Source organism: Castanea sativa, chromosome 7 (genome assembly GCF_040712315.1).
Source record: "Castanea sativa cultivar Marrone di Chiusa Pesio chromosome 7, ASM4071231v1".
NCBI classification, from domain to species: Eukaryota; Viridiplantae; Streptophyta; class Magnoliopsida; order Fagales; family Fagaceae; genus Castanea; species Castanea sativa.
The window spans coordinates 5307621-5313340 of record NC_134019.1 but is presented as its reverse complement, the minus strand read 5'-3'; positions in this window follow the sequence as shown (position 1 = coordinate 5313340).

Genomic DNA, 5720 nt, shown 5'->3' with positions numbered 1-5720 from the left:
ATGTTGTGAAAATATTGTGAATATAGCATTTCTTTTGTTATTAACACCACACTTACTTTGAATATAAGAAAGTCACTACATCCACAACATTTTTACAATATTTTCACAACATATCATAAGTGGTCAGTTATTATTGGTTCTAATTTGAATTTATTACTAAAATTACGTTTTTGCTCTACTAATAACAATCTATAACAACCTACCAAATAATCAACATTAATTTCTCTCTTATATTTTTAGATGAAATTGTAAAATAACTAAAATATAATTGGTATATAATGGAGATGTTTAGAGTTGAAAATTCCATTCTTTTAACTATTGAAATTATACATAAAAAAGAAAAGAAAAATAATTTGTGTCTTAAGTTAAGTTGCTTCTCAAATTTTAGTATGGCATTGACATTTAGCTCACCAAATAAATTTGCATTGATAAACAAAAAGAAAGTTCCTCCTCACATTCATACTTCCAAGGGCCATTTCATAATGCTGCATGGATATATAAGCTTAAAAAAAAAAAAAAAAGTCTATGACTTTAAGAGTCTGTTTGAGATTCGCTTATTTTACTGAAAGTACTGTAAATAAAGGTAAAATCTAGATGAAATAGTACAATGAGACCTATAAATAATACTATAAAGTGCCGTGGAACTCATAAATAGTAATAAAAATAAACTAAATAATATAATAAGTTGATTTTTCAATTTAGAGCCAAATTCACGTTGAGTGATTTTGAAGATTGATTATTTTATTTTCCATCCCCATTGACATAATAATAATGTTATAAAATCTTTAATTTTTACAACAACAGTGGTACATAACATTAATTATATATTCAATTACATTCTCTCTTACCAGAAGTTAAAAATACAATATCTAGATCCTATATCGTCACCAACCTGATTTCACAGGTCCCACTCCATATGGATCTTAGTGTGCTTTTTTTCTTATTTTAATAGGCAAGATTGTTCTAGTTTATACCTTTGATTTATTTAATTGATAACGCTTCTTACTTTACACAATACAAGAGATCTAAGATTATTCTACCATTTATTTAAAAGGATTATTTCCCAAAGCTGGTGTTTGCATATAAAATTATAAATTAAAGAAAACCACTACTTCCAAAGTTTTCTCTAACTGAGATTTTAGTTAAGCTTAAAGAGTGAGAGTCTTTTGGGTAAATATTGGTAAAAATGAAGTTTTTTGGAGTTATAGTCACTGTTCGAAGTTATTTGGAAAAATGATGAGAGAGAGTGAATTTCGGCAACAGTGTTGCCGAAATTCGAAGAAAAGTATGAGAGAGAAAATCCAAACTGAGGAGAGAGAAATTTTGAGAATTTCGGCAACAGTGTTGCCGAAATTCCTTTTGCCCAAACCCTGCCCGCTTCACTGAGTGCCCATGCGCGTGAGTGCCAAAAGGAAAAAATAAAAAAGGTTTGTGGCAATCCCATTGCCAAAAATGGAGGGAAAAAAAAAAAAAAAGAATTACAGCAATGGGATTGCCGAAATAGGGGGAAAGAAAAAGAAAAAGAAAAAAAAAAGTGGCCATGTAGTGCCGAAATAGGAAAAAAAAAAAAAGGAAAATTGGCAATGGGTTGCCGAAATAGGGAAAAAAAAAAAAGTGGCCATGTAGTGCTGAAATAGGAAAAAGAAAAAAAAAAGGAAAATTGGCAATGGGGTTGCCGAAATAGGGGGGAAAGAAAAAAAAAAAATTGGCAATGGGGTTGCCGAAATAGGGGGGATAAACAAAAAAAAAAAAAAAAAGGTGGCCATGTAGTGCCACATTTTTTTTTCTTTCCCCCATTTCGGCAATCCCATTGCCACATTTTTTTTTTCTTTTTTTTTCTTTCTCCCTATTTCGGCAACCCCATTGCCAATTTTCCTTTTTTTTTTTTTTCCCCTATTTCGGCAACCCCATTGCCAATTTTCCTTTTTTTTTTTTCCCTTATTTCGGCAACCCCATTGCCAATTTTCCTTTTTTTTTTTTTTTCCCATTTCGGCACTACATGGCCACTTTTTTTTTCCTTTTTGTTTTTCTTTCCCCCCTATTTCGGCAATCCCATTGCTGTAATTCTTTTTTTTTTTTCTTTTCCCTCCATTTTCGGCAATGGGATTGCCACAAACCTTTTTTATTTTTTCCTTTTGGGCACTCAGTGAAGCGGGCAGGGTTTGGGCAGAAGGAATTTCGGCAACACTGTTGCCGAAATTCTCAAAATTTCTCTCTCCTCAGTTTGGATTTTCTCTCTCATACTTTTCTTCGAATTTCGGCAACACTGTTGCCGAAATTCACTCTCTCTCCTCATTTTCCCAAATAACTTCGAACAGTGACTATAACCCCAAAAAACTTCATTTTTACCAATATTTACCCAAAAGACTCTAAAGAGTGATGTTTTTTTCACGTATGCTATTAGCCTATTACAAAACAAGGAATACAGGCTTTTTTTTTTTGCACTGAACTACTTGAAGTCACTATTACCTGAAAACTTGATATCAGAATGTGTAAGGTGTAATCACTATAACATTGGAATCAAGGGAGAATGTTTGCTGCTAAAAGAAGTGAGAAAAGTTGATGTCATAAACTGTTTAGATGTGGGTAAAGTCGGTCCATCTTGGCTGGAATTTTACAACTTTGTAAAACACTGTTTTTTTTTTTTTTTTGTTATTTTATATATATAATTGTAGACAACTTTACACAAACTTCTCAGCTCTAAGCTCTTTGCCCGAGGTTCTTGACTTTTTGGTCATTCTTCGGTCTAATTACTTTCTATCGATTTTCTTTGATCTAATCATTCAAACAAATCAATTGAACTTATTTAAATACATGTATTTTTAAGTATTAATTGAATTTGTGAAGTAAATAATTTATATTTTTATCGTATATTTATATGCAGTAGCAATTTAAGGATATTTTTTTAGAATAGTGATTAAGAAATTTAATAAAAATATAACTTAAATATATTGGCAATACAAAAAAAAAAAAAAAATTTACAATTTTCTTCTACCAACAAAATGAAAAAACAAAAATGGACTAATAAAAGATAAAGTAAAAATTGAAAATACTAAGATGAAAGCAATAAAGTAAGAGAGAATTTCCAATGACAATAGAGGAGAGAAAAATGGAGAGAAAGAGAGAGATGATATGTGTTGTAACTGGGAGTCAAGCCTTCGAGAAGAGTTGCTGAGACGGCTTTTAGAGCTGTCAACATTGCTGAGGAGAACTCACCATCATAGCCATTTTTTAGGAAAAATTAAATTATGAATTATTTTTATAAAATAGGCTGAATGAGATACAAAATTTAATAATTAGGGGTTTTATTTGTTGTTTTTGAATGGGATTTATGTTGAATATTTTGTTCATTTTTTATTGTTTGGCATAATTTTGTTATTGTAGGAATAAGGGGTCCAAATATGGGTATTTGGCCATGAGCCGTATCTGAGGATATCAAGTAGTCAGAGAATAGGTAATAGTAATAGAGACATACATGATAGTGGTCCGTAGAAGGAGTTCGGTTATGGGGAGCTGGAAGCGTTGTTCGAGGAGAAGTACCTCCTCGGCTAAATAGAGTAGAGGTCATACGTCCGACCTTTTGTAAAAAATAAGGCAACAAACAATCATTTTGGTAAGGATAAACATCAGTAAGACAAAAGAGATTTGAGAAATATCTGAGAAGAAAGCTACTGCCACCACATTAAATGCTTTGCAGCTAACCCCCTGACTGCATTAATGTGGAGGTGATATCAAAATAGTAATCTCCAGCCTTACAGCTACCCATAAAGACTTTAGGAAGATGTTAATGGGACAAATATCAAAGCTAACAATCTGATCTACAAGTGGAGGGCTGAGATGAAGTGAGGAAGGGGAATATAAAGAAGAAAATTCCCATTACAAGGGCATCATGAGATAATTTGTAGAAAAAACACTGTACACTTAAGAACTGTAATTGGGGTTAAGCTTAAGGGAAATATATATATATATATATAAGAACAACCTTCCTTGGACTTTGCCGAGGAGGATTTTCCTTGCTCAAACTGTTTGTTTCATACTTTACCATAACAACTACCTACTGTGATCATTATACATAGAACTCATTGAAAGTTCAGTTTTAAGCTCACTCTCTACAAATTCATTGATTTGGGCTCTTTGGGCTATTGACCTTTCTTTTGAGCTTTGGAAACAAAACGTGTCCTTACAGTTATTATTTGGGCTATTTTTGTTGTAATTTAGGCTAATTTTTAGAGTTGTGTTAGGGACATAAAAAATTGTCATAATATTTTCACAACAGTTAATGTGTAAGTCCCTCATAAATCAAAATAAAATAATAAAATAATAGATTAGGTCCCACCACAATTAAAAACAAAGGTGTTGTAAAAATATTTTGAGATTTTCTTGTGTCCTTAAAAATTCTCTAATTCTTATTATTATTATTTGGACTTTTCTTTTTTCTCTTTTGTTTAAGGAAGTTAAGGATTATGGCTGGGGGGCCAATATTTTTTTTTTTAAACCAAAGTTCTTGGAATTCTCAAGTTAGAGTATTTAATATATTTTTGTAGGTAGACAAAACATAAATATATACTATTTTTGCAAGCTAAGGTGTTCATGTGAACATACCACTACAATGGTTGTATTTTTATTTTTTTACTATAGGCTAAGATATTAATTGATTTGAGCTCCTGAATTTTAAACCTTTAAACATCTTAAGACACTAGAAGTTCTACTCCTAAGAGATATGAGACTACACATATCGTATTTGAAGAGGCCTGAATACCATTTTGTTTAAGGGGGTTAAAGGATTATGGTTGGGGGACCAATATTATTTTTGTTAAACCAAAATTTTTGGAATTCTCCAAGTTATAGTATTTAATATATTTTTTTTAGGTAGAAAAAACATAAATATATATATTTTGCAAGTCAAGGTGTTCATGTGAACATACCACTAAAATGATTGTGTGTGTGTGTATATATATATATATTTTACTATATGCTAAGATATTAGTTGAATTGAGGTCTTGGGTTTAAAACCTCTACTCCTAAGAGACATGCATCTGCATATATTGTATTTTGAAAAGGTTTGAACACCATTGTCAGCATATAAAGAAAAAAAAACAAATCATTTGGTTTGGTGTATGCATGATTTAAATCTAAGCCTTATTCAACAATTAAGGGTGTGCATGAGTTAGGATGAAAAAAAATCTAATCCAACCCAACTCATCACAGGGGTTCAACCCAAATCAAGGTTGGAAATTTTTATTTATTTATTTTAAATTGAACATTAAAACAATACCAACACAAATATTAGCGAATTTATAAATTTTGTTGATAGTGCATCAAACCAACACAAATAATAAAATCAAATAGTTTTATTTGCTACCTTTGTTCTATCTCAACTCACATTTCTTTTTTTTGGAGAAAATATCTTAACTTGAGAAACAAAATAAACATGAATTAATTTTATTATTTTATAGTTAATAGAATATCATATAGTTCCATTCAAACTCGGTTGATAAACAAAAGGTAGATAATAAAATTATATAGTATATTTTTTAAATATAGGTCGATTAAGTCGAATCAGATGAATTTGTGAATATGCTATCCCGCGTCTAACCCAACTTTTTTTTTAATTTTTTTATTTTTAGCCAACTTAACCCAATCCGTACACATAAAAAGTAAAATTTTTTTTTAATCTAACCCAACCCATACACATAAAAAGTAAAAACCCCTATACAATC